The sequence below is a fragment of the Limulus polyphemus genome, unplaced genomic scaffold (assembly GCF_000517525.1).
Source record: "Limulus polyphemus unplaced genomic scaffold, Limulus_polyphemus-2.1.2 Scaffold256, whole genome shotgun sequence".
Lineage (NCBI taxonomy): Eukaryota > Metazoa > Arthropoda > Merostomata > Xiphosura > Limulidae > Limulus > Limulus polyphemus.
In genome coordinates, this window is record NW_013665866.1 from 221,376 (window position 1) to 241,336 (window position 19,961).

The window sequence follows — 19,961 nt, forward strand, 5'->3', positions numbered from 1 at the left end:
AAACTATAAAAATTCAGAATGGCTCTTCTAGGCTGATACATGTTGGCCTAATCTAAAATTATACACAAACCAATTAGGCTTTCTGATCTCTTATTTTTCAATTTCAAGAATTTTTGCAGATCATCCAACCATTTTGTTTTGAGCTTCACAAGTTTCACAAACTATTCCGCTTCTTCTTTTTCCCCACTTAAGCTCTGACTAAAAACTAATCAGGTACCAGAAATTCTACCATTTTAACATATATTTCTGGAACTGAAAATTTTCTAGAGTTATTTATTTATTTATGTTTTGGGTTAATTTTTAGGTTTAATGTATGTGATAGAACGGAGAAAAGCAAACAATCTGGTCTGTGATAACACTAAAATTGGTATTGTTTAAATTCTTGTATTATTAACATGAAGCGCGTATCAGTAGTACCCCGGCCCGGCATGGCCAGGTGGTTAGGGCGCTCGACTCGCAATCTGCGGGTTCGAATCCCCGTCACACCAAACATGCTCGCCCTTTCAGCCGTGGGGGCATTATAATGTCAATCCCGCTATTCGTTCGTAAAAGAGTAGCCCAAGAGCCTTTAATCGAATATCTTTACTACCAAGTGATTCTTTTTCATTACTAGAACATTAAGATGAAAAATTTTCACTGTGCATGTATGCATAACTCCCTCTTTCTCTCTCTGTATGTATATATATATATATATCTATATATATATAATTTACCAAGAGTTGATCAGATACGATAAATTCAACCATTTTAGTATATATATACAATATGCATTGCAACTAGTTATGGAAATAGTGAGGAAAAAATAATATAAAATGCAAGTACTGCTACAATGCCACCCATTTATGAAATGAATTTCAGCAGAGTATAGTAAGGTACTCTGCAGTGTGATTGGTTGACATCAAGGAAATCGTAAAATGTCACACCAATATAAAACCTATGAAAGTACAGTCGGTCGTACTAGTAGTAGTAGTGTGATTCCAGACATGGGTACCAGGACTGAAATACCTCAAGCCAAGCGTGTAGAAATCAAAGTTTTGGATTGTCAAGGATACTCCATACTAAAAAATGCGGCAACTCTATGTTTCAATGAAAGCTGTATGGAAAACTTCGAAGGATATACGTAAAACTGGCACTGTTAATAAAAAATGAAGTGGAAGTAGAAAACCGTAACTTTCCAAAAGTGATGTTAAGTATCTTGGAGTTATTTTATGTGCGAGATAAGTGAGGGTGGTATAAATAAAGGTGTGAATGTTACTTTGAGACACAGATTAACATGAAGTGGTCTTAATGCACGTATAGGTGTTTGAAAATCTGTTCAGAAGATTTTACCAAGCCAAAAGATTGAAATGAGCATTGGATTACAAACAGTGGAAAATTTTCCGGGAAAGGAAAAGTGACATGCTCGACACCTTTCAATGCTTTATAACAAACAGTTGAGCTTTCTGTTTGAGGATTGTATGCAACATATTTGACAATTAATTAGGTATGCGAGATCGTAAAATGATCATTTACTAAAACTTTTCTCTATGGGCAAATCTAGCTGGTTTTGCAAAATTTTAGTTCAATGTAAGACACCTTCTTGAAAGTTCTAATCGTTTGCATTTATTGATTTTGCAAAATATGTATTTTATAACTATGTTTTTGTTAAATAAATACGTTTTGACTAAAAATACTTAAATTGCATATTAAAAATTTCTATGGCAAAAATTATTTTACTTTTATGCGTTTTCACCTTAATACAGATTTGAACGAATTAATTTCAGATTATTTTATTCATAGTTTTAATAACACAATAGTGTATGACGCATAAATTTAACATTCTGATACTACTAGAATACATAAACTGAGGCACTATGTGGAACTATGAATACTCAAAAGCCGAAAGTAAAAATAATGTCTAAGAAAGCATTTGACCCACTCGGTGGCTCAGGTTAGCTTAGATGCTCACAACACAAAAAATTGGGAACGACACCTGTAGAGGGGCAGTGCAGAGAGCCCATTGTGTAGCCTCGCGCATGAAAGTAAAACAAACAAAAATAAGCATTCTTCTAGAAATTGAAGAATAAACAACAGCTCTAAAACTTAAAACCTGCATGAAAATATATAAATCTGCTCAGATTTGACAAAGTTTGAGTAAGTTTGAAATTATTATGTTATTGGGTACTTATTATTTTTCACCTTGCTTCAACCAAAAATTTCGTAATTAAGAATGAAATCATTAACAAGTTTCTACATATATACAAGAACTAGAACGATAATACTTCCTTCGTTCAGGTAGCAACGAGTAGTTGTTAAGACATTTTAAAAAGCACTGTAAAAAAGAGGTTGAATTTATTAAAACTAGCAGAAACGCGGTTGTTTATGCTAGTAATCACTAATAGTAGTATTCATACTTCACTGAAAAAAATTTATAACAAGTGAACGGGAAAGTGTTCGGATTGTACTCTGTAGTCATACACAACTCATTGCATCAAAATGATTTAATGTACAGAGTTCAAACTTTTCATATATTTTACTGATATAAACTGTAATGTTTTTATATGTTAAAAGTGGTACCGTTTATTGATAAAAATTATAGTTTTTTAACAAATCCAGTTTCTCAGTACTACGTTTAAAAATTACATCAATAAAGATATAATCAAACCCTCACGTACGGTCCTAGTGAAAGTCGTGTTCTTGTTGTGAGGAGAGTACTTTTATTTAAAATTGTGTTCTATTATAAAGAAATGGTTGTTGTACACACCACAGTTATTTTTATAATTGTCTGAATCCAGAATACCCAAAGTGTGAAATTTTTAATTGGATTTTTGTTTGTGGTGCCATTCAGTAGATGGCAATGGAGTTTTGGTTACATACATAGATACTGACAGTCACGCTACGTCCATTATAGTAAAGATTAATAATAATCTGTCTAGAGTACTGTCTAGAATCACATTTAAGTGTACAACGTGACACATAACTGAAAAAGTTTTGATGATAAATCGGATTGAACTTAATGGACAGTCCATGTTGAATGTTTAAAAAAACTGATGCGATCAAGGTTTTTTCTCTGAACAATGCAGAAGAATATGACTATTTTTTTATCTCACAAATGACTAAGGTTTACATGAGAGAGACTAAGAGTGCGAATAATTATGAAGAACTGACTACATGTTTTCCTACAGCGTTATAAATGGCCGAGTTATTTTAAAGTACCAGATATGCTTATTGTAAATATATATATATATATACATATATGAAATTTGATTAAGAAAAATATAATTGGAATCATTTTTTAAAGGAGTGATCTATACAAATGAAATAACTAAAACTTGAACTTAACTTTTAGGGTCAGTAACAACAACCACTTAATAGACATGCTCCTTGTTTTGTTTTTCATTTTATTTTTTTTAATAAGAGGCCGATACTATGCGACTTTTTTTCTTAGTTTCCGCTGCAGTGCTTAAACGTAATGTGGTAACTTTAGTTAAGAAATTCCATGCATAGGAATTGCCTTTTATATTGAGGTAAGGCGAAATTAGAATATTAACAGGTAACTTGAAATAGTTTTATTTTGTCGGCTGATAACCGTTATATAAAAATAACAAAACTAAAACAAAAGTTCATATATTTTGATCTCAAAGTATATATGTATATATATATCTTGCTGTTAGTCTCTTTCACAAAGGAAGATTCAATTCAAATTCTTGTTTCGCCAGAAATCCTTAACTAAAACATTTTTTCCTCGCCTTTATGATAACCTAGCGTCTTATAAAACACATTTACTGTGACATATTTTAATAACAACCTTACTCTTATACACACATTTCATTCTATAATATTTCCAATTCAGTTATTTTCTAGATGTTGATTGTCTGCAGGAGCTCACTAATGATCGCCAGTAAGCAGTGTCTAAAGAACGATAAAGCAGCCTAGATGTTGCTGTTGTAGACTAACTCTTATTAGTCTGTTGCGCCATAATCATCTCAAACATAACATTTTTAGTTTATATCTTTGTTTGTTTTGAATTTCGCGCAAAGCTACACGAGCGCTCTCTGCGCTATCCGTCCCTAATTTAGCAGTATAAGACTAGAGGGAAGGCAGCTAGTCATCATCACCCACCGCCAACTCTTTGGCTACTCTTTTACCAACGAATAGTGGGATTGACCGTCACATTATAACGCCCCCACGGCTGACAGGGCGAGCATGTTTAGTGTGACTGGGATTCGAATCCGCTACCCGCAGTTTGCAAGTCGAGCGCCCTAACCACCTGGCCATGCCGAGCCCAGTTTATATGGTACAACATGTTCATGGGAATATAGAGTTGTCTTCAATATTTTAACTAGTTCCGACTGACACAAATAAGTGAGTGATATATTCTTTTATGTACTACATTTGATAATTCAGTGTTTTATAAAACTTGAGCTCTGGCCCTTGTTATGCCTGTAATAGCTTGTAACATATGATCCAGCTCAATCTTAACTGTTCTAGTGATGAAAAACAAACAAAAGTTCTGAAGTAATAAAGTTTTACATGAAACCTAATATTTAAATATTATTCTATCCATGTTTCCCCATACACACTTGTACCTTCATAATTATGTACATCAATTAACCTTTTAACTATCTGCTGCCGAAATTCTGGAACCACTGATTACCTTGAGGGAACGATTTACCTGTGTGATATTAATCTACTAAATAAGAAATACAACAGAGCAGACTCCAAAGATATTTAGCACCATGACGTAGATTTAGCCTGTACAGGTAGGTGCTTGTTTTACTTTGGTTTCAATAATTTCCCTGTGTTTCTAAGATATTCCTGTTATCACTTCTTCTCTGCTGTAATAGTATTCATTTCTAGAAGTCGGATTAATCTATCCAACAGAGGTATAATTGATTTAACTCTGGAAAGAAATATATAGAGGGAAAGTTGTCGCTATCAAATGAGTTGAGGCTGACAAAGCGAAGTCCCTTGCTGGATGTGAAAAGCTCTCCCACAGTGTAGAAACTGCTCCAAAACAAAACTATTTAGCCTCTGGCTGATAACAGATCAGCAGGGATTAAAGAGCTTCCCAACAGATCACATATTTCATCTTATCTAAGAAAAGTGCCAGTTCCGAGATGCAATTTCTGGACCATCTAAGATGAGCAGACAACCATGTTGCTCATGATACCAGCTGGAGTGGTTTATAAGTAGCTCCATGAATGACACATTCCAGCACACATTCTGTCAAAGTGTGGAACACATATCAGAAACCTACTGTTCTTTAACTATGCATGGTTCAGCACCTTCTGCAAGCTGTCATCACACCAACAGCAGACACAGAGCTGATTCTCATTTTCAATTAAAGTTATGAGGCTTCCTGAAGGATTAGAAATTAGCATACTATGTTAAGATATCACAGAACCTAGCTTAGCCAACAGAATTTCCAAACATAATGCATTCATAAGATAACATTTCTCTCCTGGAGCAGTGAAAGCACTTAGTCGTATCCTGGTAGGATAATTTGAGTGCTGAACAACATAAAGTTCCATAGTCTGCTTACAAAGTTGTGGGTGTCTAGAATTATCAATGCTAACATGTCATTACATCCATACCTATAATGCAGTCAATAGTAATCTTGCGGGCTCCCGTGGTTAACCGACGGGTGATATAGCTACACTTTTGTCTGAGATGGTTAGCGTGGATATGCACTTCAAATGAGTTGTAAAATTAGCTTTGAGTCGCTTAAGCATGCTCTAGTGAAGCTACCATTGCTGGCTTATAGAAAGGCAGATTGAGAGTACCTGTTGGATTTGGATGCGAAGAACACAAACAGAGGAGTGGTTCCATCTCAGGTGTAGAATAATATGGAGCATTTGGTGATATACATGAACCATATACTGATACAAACTGAGATCCCTTAATCCACATTATAGAACCACTTGTTGCTCTTCAACACTATTTGTTGGATGGGAGTTTGCATCAGAGTTGTTCACATCTTCCTGATGTATCTGACCAATTAAAAAAAACCCGAAGCATGATAGTTCCTTCCATTCAATTGCTATATGCCAAAAATGTCACGAAAAGCTTTAGACCATCGTTCTACCACTTCTCTGACAATGTTTTTGTGCTCTGATCTGAGGAGTGGCGTAGTGTAAGCTTTAGCCCACTTGGTAAAGTAATCAATTGTAAATAACATTACATGTATTAATTACTTTTTGTTGTCTCCTGTAATATTCCAGCAATTTCGATGACACTCCTTTGAGAAATTAAAATGAATAGTTTTCTATACATCTATCTTAGTGTTGTATATATCTCCACTGATTGGTGTACGCAGTCCAATGATTGCACCACTTCTCTATGTCCTGACATGAATATGGCCAAAGATGAAGCATAGTTGGCAGTAAAGTAGAAAATTACCTGATATGTGCTTCGGTACCACTACCTTTATGATGGTTTTAATGCTACACAGCATTAATAAAGTATTTTATCCCACACTTTTTATTCATGATAAAATTGAAAAATATTGTGAGCGTTATTGTTGAACTTGTTTATCATACTTTGCAACAGCTATTCCTCCATTACATTATTAATCTAGCTAACTGTGCCACATACGGTGACCTGAATCAGGACACTTAGAAAATGGACATGCTCTTGCAGGTTGATATAATAGCTCATCTGCATTTCCTTGAAGCTTAACTGGGTAGTGATGAATCGTGTAAATGTATTTTGGAAGGCTAGTAATCCAGCATCCTTTGGGAACTCGTTGCACCGATGATCTTACTCAGGGAAACGCCCTTCCCGATTCCGTAAAAGTGGGAAGTAGTGTCTCACCCCAGAATAGCATGCAAAAATTGTTGTTGTAGACCTCTGGGCCTAGCTTCTCCTATACTGTCTTCATATTTTACAAACAATGCTTTTATGTATCTTTTTTGGCTTAGGCTAAAAAAAAAACAATCATGTGACTCCAGGCTTGTGTGGTAGAAGAGTAGTTCTGTGTCATCGCCTACAAGCACAAAGTTAATCTTCGTTGCTAACTCTACTGCCGTCTGTAGAATGAGATCTGCATCTTTCTGATATATGGTGAGTATGGAATGTCTTTCTTTGCAGGTATTCATCAAGACTGTTGGTGAATCGTTGCTTTTTTGTCTTGTTAGCTAGAAACTTGTTTTCCTTCATTGCGACACATGTGTCATCAGTAAATATCACGGCTGCTCCAACTTTGCCTTCTGTTTTTCTTTAGTGTTCTTTGTGGATGCACTATTACGTCCATCGAACACGACTGAGAAATTATCTTGATCTTCATAACATGACTATGAACTTCTACTCCTTTTATCAGGCGAAAGTGTTTGAAAGAATGCCCGCCTTGAAGGAGCATATTGCCATAGCTGGAGAGAACGCTCTAGTCTGCTTGCACAATGGCAAGCCTGACGAAGAACTTGGCGTTCTGTAAGATAAGATATTTTACGAAAGAATTGTCACCAAGAGTTCATATCTTTGGCCATAGAGCCTTTCTCTTACATCAGTTGCAGCATAGAATCACAACCTAGGTATCTACTACCAGATACAACAGTGGAAGGGATCTGTGGGAACATGCTACCAGAAGACTGGGGATGGAGAGCTAGTGACGAACAAATTGTCCCTGTGATGACAGACTTGTAGCCAGCGCCTGACATACACATAATTGTGATCAGATGCAACTGTCACACTGACTGTAACAGTCTGAGGAGCTCGTGCAGATAGCCCAGCTTCGGGTGCTCTGCCACATGTGGTCAGTGTAGAGGATCTGGTTACAGCACAGCTTGCTGGTGCTGATGGCGAAGACATGTAAATTTTTGTCATGCATGTCAACAGTAATTGCAAGAACAGACACTAGAAGGAACATAAAACCTTGATTATTTATTTCCACATGCTGTATTTTGCTTCTGTAAGATTTCTGTCAGCTAAAAAGTTGATAAAAATTGTTTTGACTTATTGTCACTAACTACCATTACTGCTGTATTGAAGGGCCTTCGTACGATGACATGACCTTGCCCTTTCAATACTTCCATGAAGGTATAACTCCTTGCGATATATTTATTTTCAATTAAACTTGTTAAAGTCTAAAAAATCAAAAAAGTATTTTAATTTTACGTTTATTGGGTGTGAAGTTAAGATGATCTGTATTAAAGATGGCTTCATTTTTTGGCAGAGGACATATTTCTGAGTAGAAAACAGTTGTAATTTTTTTAAAGTGATGATGAGTTTGGGTTTATTAGCTCTGAGTTTGTTTTTTTCTATTTTCAAGTACATATTTTAGCTCATAGCTCTGTCATCTCTTGACCGAGTTGAGAACTAATTACAGTTATGGACTCAGGAAACCAAACCCTTTTGATTGATGTATTTGACCACCCCAAGGTCTCATAAGTTAATTTACTCTAATTCTGCCTAAACGAATTTCAATTTAAGGATAGGCTGATAGAGATCCTGATGAGTTATAAAATTGAATAGGGTATATGCGCGCCCCACACTTGGTATTGCTGGCGCACTCAAATATAGCTAATAAAAAGGAAAAAAAGTTTCATAGATTAATTTACTCTAATTAATTCAGCCTAAAATAATTTCAAGTGCCTTGGCTATTGAGGATTCCATTTTTTGTTTTCACAGAATGACTGGGTTAATCGTAAAAGTAAAAAGCAAACTGTATTGACACGAATAACATGTCATTTGTCTTTATAACTGGTCTTTAAAAGTAACGTTCGTTGAATACTTTGAAAATATGTTTCGCTCATAAACATTTTAGTTTGCCTTCTACATAGAATATATTTATATTCATTAATTAACAAGCTAGAATGTACATGTTTTTACAATTTTAGAATTTTTAATCGATACAGTGGTATGTTTTAATAGATAATAAGAAGTTTGTTTTGTTAAATTTCGTTCAAAGCCACACGAGGGCTATCTGCGCTAGCCGTCCCTAATTTTGAAGTTAGTTAATTAGTTTGAAGTTAAGCACTAAGCTACACAATGGTCTATCTGTGCTCTGCCCACCACGGGTATCTAAACCCGGTTTATAGTGTTGTAAGTCCGCAGACATACCGCTGTGTCACTGGGGGCTAATTTTGAAGTGGTAGAGAACAGAGAAGGTAGCTTGAGCTACTCTTATCAGACGGGGGTCGCGGGTTTGAATACCCGTCCCACCAAACATGCTGACCATTTCAGCCGTGGGGGCATTATAATGTCAATCCCGCCATTCGTTCGTAAAAGAGTAGCCCAAGAGTTGGCGGTGGGTGGTGATGACTAGCTGCCTTCCCTATAGTCTTACACTGCTAAATTAGGGACGGCTAGCACAGATAGCCCTCGTGTAGCTTTGCGCGAAATTCAAAACAAACAAACAAACTTATCAGACGGAATAGAAGAACTTGACGCACCCAAGGGGTACCATGGACCCACAGTCCGGCACGCTAACTAAGGGGCTTCGCTCGGCCCGATAATAAGCAAATACATTTAGATCAAGCGAGGCCTGGTAGTTAGCGTTTCGGACTGTGGATCAGATGGTTCATGGTTCGCGTCACGTTGTTTCACGCAAACAACAAATTGCGTTCCGCACTTTGGGGCCATGGGTGTGTTACGAGAGTGAATGTCAAAACCCAAAATTCGGAGTAGCCTAAGAGTTGGCCATGAGTCTTGTTGACTATAGCTACCTTCCTTCTAGTTTATCATTTCAAAAATAGACACGACTAGCGCAGAAGCTCTTGTGTAGCTCTGGGCGAATATCCGAAACAAACAAGCGAATACACTAACAGATTGTTAAAGGGTTTAAATATCTACGCTTTCTTATGTGCAGACTAATTACGATGTGCACTCAACGAGCGACTGGATATATTAACGGATCCTGTTAACGTCATCGTTTGTTAACAGGACAAGAAACAGCTTCAAGCAGAGTTCAGAGGTTAAGTTAAGTTATACTTCCTCCACAGCAACGTTACACTTACGATGTATTTTTGTTGATGTAAACGCAAATGTACCACCTGCTAGTGTTTGTGAAAGTGATTAGGGTGTATAAATAGTCTCATTAACATTGGGGAAAAGAAGCTGCTTATAATCATTAATAGCATGTTAAAAACAAGAAGAAAGTTAGCAATAAAAATTATTTATTCTTACTTGATTCTTGACAAGTTTCGGATGGCTGCGCTGCAAAACTAAAAGATTTTGTTTAAAGGAACTGATAGAATTTGACATATAAATTGAAAATATTTAAATAGCGACATACATGGGCAATAGAAAGAAATACTCATTATATATATAACTGAACATTGTAAGCTCAGGTACAAGAGTGGTGTTCATCTATTTCAAGGAATTACAGCCAAATGCTATAAACGTTGATGTTCAAATTAATTTGGTCAGAATAGAAATGTTCCCGTCCCACCAAACATCTTGCCATTTAAACCGTGGAGGCGTTATAACGCTACGGCCAATCCCTCTATTTGTTGGTAAAAAAAGTACCCCAAGAGTTGGCGGTGGGTGGTGATGAGTAGCTGCCTTCCCTTTAGTCTTTCACTGCTAAATTAGGGACGGCTAGCGCAAATAGCCCTCGTGTAGCTATGTGCGAAATTGAAAATAAACCAAACCAGGAAATGTCTTCCGATGGGACAGCGGTAAGTCTACGGACTTACAACGCTAACATTCGGGGTTAGATTTACCGCGGTGGACACAGTAGATAGCCCAACGTGGCTTTGCTCTAGAATAAGCAAACAAAGAATAGAAATATAGGTGAGCGCAGTAAAACATCAAGTTTGCGTTTACTTATTGTATGTAAGAATGGTAATTTTAAATGTATAATGTTTTTCTATCATTAAATCATGAATGTTGATAAAAGTAACCGACTTATTGGAAAAGCTAGCTATGAAAAACATGACCCTCTAATTATTTGTAGCATATGAAGTGCACCTCAAACAAGATGTCCATCTATTAGTTACTTTACTACACACCAGTTGAACATTACATTTGGTCAAGTTTTCATGGCATACCATTATCAATTTGTAGGAACATTGGGACAGGAACTGCATATAGATAATACCAACTATATCGTGTGGCAATGTATGTACGTTTATTAACATAATATGTATCGTCAGTATTAATGAAACTTTGTTCATCTTACTTTGTTTATTAGTAAGTTTTTCAACATTGCCATAGTGTCGGTATTTTTTAAACGCATTGGTTAAAGCACTTAACTGCACAGTTAGCTTTGACACTATACTGTAGCCTATCCTGTAATTTTCAAATAATCTAATGAACAGAAAACTGAAGCTAAGCACACATTATTTATAAAGTAGTACTTATTTCAATTACTTTGATACGGGTGAACTAAAGAAAGATAAAAGAAAGTTTCTTTAAGTATCCTATAACGTTCAATTATATAACTTCAAATATATAGTAAGGTGTGTGACTGATTAGTGCTCTCTTAAGATTACTGAGTATCTAATATATAGGAGTATTGCTTTCTGTCTTCCAATCCTTGTTTTATAATAGGGTATCTAACAATGAGGAAAATGCGATAAAAACACATTGATATCATATAAGACTTTGAGATGAGTTCTGGGATTAGTCTGTCTAAGTATTGCTCTTAGAAATTACATAAAAAAAGCTCTAAAAAGAAATTCCAACGCTCTTAGTGCTATATGAGCCATACTCGCGCATTTAATTAATTAAACGTGTTTTATATTCAGTTTCTTTCTCAAGAGTCAGTGTATTAACAATAATAATATATTCAACCCTGAAACATGTAGTTTTGAAACTGTTTATATACGGATTATAAAGACTGAAATTATGAAACCTCCTACGTCACTTAACTCTGGTTGTATGCTAGATGACGCCCACCCGTGCGTTTTGGTTGTGTACACCTACCTACATGTACGTCTAAATTATGAAAAACAGATACGAAAATAATCTCTCCTAAAATGTAGCTTACATCAAAACTTAAGCTAAATGTTTAGCATTCTAAAACACATTATTAGAAACCAATTTCCTTTTTTCCGCAGTAAACATTGTGCAAGTTATATATCTTTTTCTTCCTGGATTACTTGGCAAATATTATGCAGTTATAAGAAAGGAGTGACATATATATCTAAAATCAACAAGAAACACATGTACGGAAAAAGTTATTTCAGGCTGAAACAATAGAACAAAATAATAAAATATTTATAATACACATAAAATAAATTTATGTATCTCAAATAATAATATGAACACTGGGTAAGTGGAACAAAAATGCATAAAATATTTGAAATCCAGATATATGTGTTTAACCAGATTTTTTGTAAGATGCACGCTCTTATTCTTTCGAGATTAGTGAGTGCTTCTGCATTCAAACATGGTGCTAGCTGTCGTTGATTTTATGAGATGTATTAACTTACGGGTTCCATTGTAAAATAGCTATATTGTGTGTCTTTATAACTTTCAAAATCAAATAGGAAGAGTAAATAAATAAGTTCAAGAAGTTAGGAAAGAATATTTGAGTATTTCTTATTACTCTACACATATACATATGCTTACAGCCAAAACGCACACGTGTAGGCTTACTGAAAGACTGGCAGGATCATTTAGAATTCAATCAGTGTTAATAAGACGTTGGGGGTGTGTAATTTCAGCCTTTATACTTCGTGATGTAACAGCTGCAGAACAATATGTCTCAAGGCTAAATAAATTATTATAATTTTCATGTCGATTTACGTGAAAGTCTAAAACAGATAAACAATGGTTACATAAAGGTAACAAAATCACACACACACACAAAACATACCAGGTTCGTATGAAAATAGCTAAGAGAAGCTAGTGTTAGATTGCTATCCATATTTATTATGCATGTGTGTGTTTTTTGATTATGTTATTTTTCTTATACAGACTACGAAGAGGTTAAAATCGAAAATATTACAGTAAATCCAAAGCATCAAACAAATATAAGAATTTCCGTGATCCTGCTGTGTGAATGAAGATTTAACTTGCAGTAGTCGACTTTGTAGAACATTTTCTTTTCTAAGTTATGACCCATGAATAGGCAAACATGCAAATGTTTCTTACCAATGCTGTTATGGACTTTTCAAAAAAGTAATCTGCATACGTAACTCTGAAGAAGACAGCTTTTCTGACTGAGAATAAAATGATCCTCCATGTGAAACATCAGATATTCTACAAGCCTACTAACTCTCCTCTTATTTAGTAACGGGGAGTGCTGTTTTTTTTCCTGTGCTGTAAGTATTTTCGTCATTCTACTCAGGTGCAGCCTACACATGTAGTACTTACAAATGAACGATGAGCACTTTTGTTCAGGCTCTATTAGCTGAAATACGCAGTGCCACTTTAAGTACATTTTTTGGTCTTTGAATTGTCTTCAAAACTAAAACTAGGAATGAGCAGTTTGTTCTATTTATTGAAGACCATTTCACTTGTAGCTGATCCGCTGTTGACTCTAAATCGCAACACATACACTGGATAATTATTTAATTTTTAGAAGCTGTCGTCATCAACATTCTTAATTTTATATTGTCGTAAAACATAACCTAATTTTGTGTTACGATATGTGACATCATCCACTTTAGAGCCAAGTTACGTATTCATTTTGACTGATAAGTTGCCTGATAGCACCAAGAAATAAAGATATGCATGAGTAAAAGCGCATTTGTCTGTCAAGTTCCTAATAGTCCTCTGGCAGATGGGGATGCCAAAACTATAACTGGAGATGCCTCAACATGGATGAACCAAAAAAAAAAAAAAAAGGCAACGCCGTATTAATCCTCATCTGCTCTTTGGAAAAAGTTACATTCGATGTTTTTTGGGGTGCAAAATTCAAGAATAATTTCTGTTTTCAAAAGGAGAATTTGTTAAGAAACGCATTTGAAAAGTACAAAAGGAAACACAAAATGTACTTTCAAAAGTATATTAAAGATCAAAATACAGATGTTTTTTACCTCTTAGCATAAAACCCAATATTTCAGACTTAAAATATGTAACTAATAAAACTACATCAAAGGCCAACAGACAATGATTCGTTGTCATGTTTTTCCTTCAAAGAAACTGGAATTAGAATCTTCAGCGTGAAAGATACCTTATGCGTTCACGTAGACTAAACGGCTAAGTAAGAGACACTTAGGATTCAGGTATAGTCGTCCCTAATTTTGAACTACTGATTAGTGGGAGGCAACCAACCAGCAGCGCTTGCCGCCATTTAACAACGTAAGTTGTTTAGTTTTGCATCTATTGTTGTAACAGTTGAGAAACAAGGGCTTGGCCAAGGTACACGCAAAACATGAGGCGAAAAGATTTTAGAACTTCATGTCACAAAGGCATGTTGTGAGACAACTTTTTCAGCAACGTCCATCATATTGATAAAGATACCACTGGCTGTTGATTCACTTTGTAGTTTCGGTTAAATATACAAGCAACATGATGCATATTGTGTAATCCACTTTCTGTGTAGTTTCATAACAATAATAAAAAAACGGTCTCAGGTTCCTGCAGTGGAACATTCCACTTTGATATCATGAAATGGATGATAGCACAATGACATTCTTTCTTTTCTTTGTGATACTAGTGTCAGTTGATTACCAAAGCCAAAGAAACATTGAAATATGTTCATCTCAGGTTCCTGCAGCGAGCATGGCTACTGGATTATCAAGTTTCTTCTTCCTGACGATAACCTGGTTCGTTCTGATCTCTTTGCTCCTCAGAAAAGCTTCCCAGTAAACCTCAGGATTCAGCTTTCACAAGGCTAATATGAACATTGTGTAATAATAATATTTCTGGGTTATTATATCCCAGAAAATAGAATAGCAACCAAATGAAAGTAGGTCTGCTTCTCAGAATATGAAATTCATATTTAGTGTTAATCTCACAATGTGGGTAGCTAGTCACCGGCTCTTATGATGTTTTTAATTGTATGAAAAGTCGACCAAATGATACATGACTAGGAGAATTGATTCTTCTTTAGTAGTGCTTTCAACGCTTTTATTAAAAGACTAGAAAAAACTCCAACCTTGATTAGTTCCATTCGGTTTGGATAAAAATATGTAACGTTCCTTGCTGACCAAAGGTAATATTGCATAAAGTATTTTATTATAAAAGAACACCGGCCGTTCCTGTTTTTGCTTGCATACGTGTCTTAAGTTTTAATTGTTGTTCCATCTTTTTTGTTTTGTTTTCAAAACAAGAGTTAATTACTTTGAACCAGTTAAGAACTTGTTAGTGTTTTAAATACCACGAACTAGATACTACATACTAGATACTAGATACTACAGTGCTTATGGAGTTTTTAGAATTCCTCTATAAGACTATAGGTTTGAAAGACATCTAAATTAGTTGGAAAAGTAATGAGAATAATAGAATTGTAAGAGAAAATTTCTATATTAGATTGCAGTGATAAACAGTGGCTTTGAAATGAAGTATGCAATACACATGGAATTTAGATTGGCAATTTAGGACTAATTCAAAAAATTCGATCCATAAATGTTAGAGGTAAGTTACTGGACTTACAATGCTAAAATCCGGAGTTCGATTCCCCACGGTGGAGAGAACGCAGATAGCCCATTGTGTAGCTTTGCACCAAAAAAAAAAAAAAACAACGATCCATAATGTGCTTTCTTATTTTTAATAAAATAAAGTTATTATTTTAAAGAACGTCTCTATTCACTTATTTAATACTTGTCGGTCTTAATACCCCAAAATATAAGAATACATTTATGTTCTTCTATGCAATTCAATGCAATTCTTATGTATCCATTCTTCCTCTATTTGTTTTATTTGGAAAAATTATCTTTAACATTTTTTTGATATATTTTTCTTAACAGTCAGTCTACTTTACATTTGCTGTTCATTGTTTCACGTATCCAGTCGAGGTTGGCTTAAATTATACGAAAAGCAAGTGAAAGTATAAAAATAAATCTTTATAACGTGGCTACACTACGTAATTGTGTTAACACAGGTTAACCTATGTAGTCTGTACATAAGTTACTGCCAACATGCCAAGCAGAGTTTTATTGTTTTGTGCATGCAAACATTCATATTTAAAAGAGGGCTGGGTCTGCATTATTTATTCCATTTAATAGATCACGGGCCCTCCCAGGAATTATATTCTCTACTTTTACTTATTTGTTTTCTATTTGTCGAATATTGGTAAGATTTCGCTAGAAAATCAAGACATAGATGTTCTATTTATTCGTTATTTTATGAAGCATCTCATTTTAGAAGTATATCTGCAAGAATATGATGAACCGTAATTACTGTGGTAAGGGGCCAGCACTAATATGGTGAGTCGAGCATGGCCCAGTGGTTAACATGTCGAAATATGTCGAAGAGTGTGTCAGAGGTTCAGTTGTTTGCATTCCGTTATCAAAAAAAAAAAAAACACGCACTAAGGGTCTTTAGGGCTGTGGATACATTATAAGAGTGATCGTAAAATCTTCCTATTCGGCCTGCCCCCAGTGGCATAAAGGTATGTCTGCGGACTTACAATGCTAGAAACCGGGTTTCGATACCCGTGGTGGGCAGAGCACAGATAGCTCATTGTGTAGCTTTGTGCTTAACTTCCAACAAACAAAAAAAAAACTTATTCAGCCTGACAGTCTCAGCAGGTAACCCTGTGACAGCCGCGAAATTCAAATAATAAAAACTAATCTGATTAGGACAACTATCAGCCAACAGAAACACTTATATGGTTTTATAATAATAGGGCAAAAACATTAAAAAACGAGAAATTAAATGGCTTCAATAGCTATGTATATGGGTTCTAATTTCCTGTTTCAATTAAGGTTCACTGTGGTAAAAGAAAATCAAAATATACTTTGTTATGAACGCTAAGTTATTCTATGTTATCTTCATTAATCATTAACAGCGTACACACACACTTCCACACATATAAGAATATATTCGTTTTGTATTCTCAACATATATATTAAGGAACTTGTTAGTGTGTAATAATACAGCACATATACAAATGCAGTTTATTTTTCTGTTTTAACACCAAAAGAGGAAGCTGATTGGCTAGAAAATGATAGTTTGTAATCCTTTCCGTTGGGATTTTAAATGTTTCTTACCAATAACTTTGCTTTATTTGGAGTTTTTTTTTTCATGAAAAATAGGCATTTGGTATCCATCCAGGTAACATGTTTTAAATTATTTTACAGAGAAACTTTTAATCATCTGCCATAAATTACGGTATTACGTTATTAATCATCCGCTATAAATTACGGTGCGGTCTTACCTTTTTTACCATCCGCTTTGAATTACAGTTCGGTCTTACGTTTTTAACCATCCGCTATAAATTACGATACGGTCTTACCTTTTTTACCATCCGCTTTGAATTACAGTTTGGTCTTACGTTTTTAACCATCCGCTATAAATTACGGTACGGTCTTACCTTTTTTACCATCCGCTTTGAATTACAGTTTGGTCTTACGTTTTTAACCATCCGCTATAAATTACGGTACGGTCTTACCTTTTTTACCATCCGCTTTGAATTACAGTTCGGTCTTACGTTTTTAACCATCCGCTATAAATTACGGTACGGTCTTACTTTTTTGGTTCTGACTCCAAACTCCTTTTTACTTTCTCAAAATTCAGGAGATTATCAACCGACTGTTTACTCTCAGTGTCTGGGTTAATGACAGTTTTTAAAGAAAAATATCTGATCAACTAAAGGATTACATTTACATGCAATGAGCTTACTGTTGATAGCAGACTGAATATTCTTTGGAAGTTTTATTGTAGAATTTTGAATTTACAAAGGTTAGTTTTTTATGTGAAAAACTGTCAGACAGCGAACTCATACAGAATAATCTACTAAATAATAGATATATTTGAAGCCATAATATACAGTTTTGTCCTAACAAAATTATTACTATTTTAGGCATTTCAGTCAACTCATTTTCAAAAACAGACGACATTCTGGAAAAGTTGGGATCGGGCGTGGCCTATTGTTAACGTATCGAAATGAAGATCTTAGGATCCGATGTTCGAGACGTAATCCCTCTGAAAACCTTCCGCATTTTCAGCTATGGTCGCGTTATAAAAGTAACAGTTAGTTCCATACTTTGATTCAAAAAGTCGGAAGAAGCTCTTATGGCGGCAGGTATTGCTGTGTGGCTGCCTTCCTTTTGGTCAGTAGAGTGAAATTAAAGACAGCTATACTTGAATCCTAGAAGGTCTCTAACTTAACCGTTTAACCGAAGAGCGCGTAAGGTTCAGTTGATGTCGAAAATTCCATCTTCAAATTCCTGAAGAAGTTTGAATGGTTGAGGCTCCAGATTAATCTTAAACTTTTTATTTTGTTTTCTGTGTTGCTTGATAAGTTTTGTTTATAATCTGTTGAGAATTGCATTTTTCTTGATTTTGATTGCTTGTTATTGTGACTATCGTCTAGAAATGAATATTAGTTATAATACCAGTACCAACTGTATTATTTAATTTGATCAGACTGAGCTGATAAAAGTTATCTCCTAAGCTATTAGCAACATATAACTAAGGCTTAACATGGACTTTTAGTATGTGAAGAACACCTGAAAACGTTACAAGACCAAGCAGTCCTATGGAAATATGCTTGATAATTTAACAAAAATAATGACATCATGAAAAATAGTTATATATTTTCATTCTTTATTTTTTAACATATTATATTTTATGTATTGCCTAACGTATTTAATAAATGATTTCTTACACACTGAAATTACATGCAAAAATTAACACATCCTGAGGGCTATTGACAATTTTACACAGAGATGTTGTTCATGCACATCTATTAACTAACAGGAAGGGTGCGGCTAGCAGCATAATTAAGTCGAAGCCTTCAGAATGTTCACGTCGCTTTTCTGTTTTAATTATATAACGCTGATAAAGGTTTTTTTTTTCTTCTTCTGTAACACACTGAACGTTTCAGTTAGTTGAACGCTTACTAAATTACGTTTGATAAAGTAGTGTTAGTATCTTATAACAAGAAAAGGGAAGAAAATAAAAGAAAAAAAGTGGTTGTCGTCATATAATCATCAATTTCCTAAATATATTAATACTAAGTAATTATTATTCAGTATCAAGGAGCGTCTTTTAATTGGCTTTCATAACAAAACCACCTATTGCAATTTTCTGGCGGCCACAACTTAACATATTATGTACTTGTGGTCATTTACCCCTACCCAGCTCGTAAGATATTGTCTATAGATATATATATATATGTAAGCATATATACGAGGAAATACACAGAATTGTTTATACAATTAAGGAGTTATCCATTTGCATCTTTGAAAGTTGTAAAATGCCCCCTCCAGTGGCACAGCGGTATGTTTGCCGACTTACAATGCTAAAAACCGGGTTTCGATACCCGTGGTGGGCAGAGCACAGATAGCCTCTTGTGTAGCTTTGTGCTTAACTTCAAACAAACAAACAAACAAGCTGTAAAATAAATTACTACAAAACAATATTTGCTGCAGTAACTTTTGTTTACAAAAGCCTCTTTCTATAAAATGACGATTTTCTTTATTTATAGATTCTATTGACATAATGAACTTTATTTTAATGACTTGCTTTATTGGCTACCTAATTTACCATGTGGTTTTCTCCGATACCAATTGTTAATGGTTCACGTAACTCTTCCTCCAACAGTGAAACATTATTTAAAATTAAAAATAACGTTGATAGAAACATGATACGGAAAAAGCTGACACATCCATGCTAGGAGGTAGTGGAAAAAAGTGGCTTGAATGACACTAAATGTTTCGATCAACTGCCAGTAAGCATTAGCATGGTTAACATTGTGTGATCTTTAAAGCTTGCCAGCTTCACTTTATGTCATGAGGGCATAAATTATGAAGCTGCCAACGAATAATGTTTTAGAGATATTTTGTGACGAAACACATGTTGATGTAATACAGACAATCATGTTGTGTTAGTCATGTTTTTGACTAATTGGAAATATCTTTTTATTTCCTTAATGTTTTGAATACAATAAAGTGACAGTAATACACCTTAAAAGAAAAGTA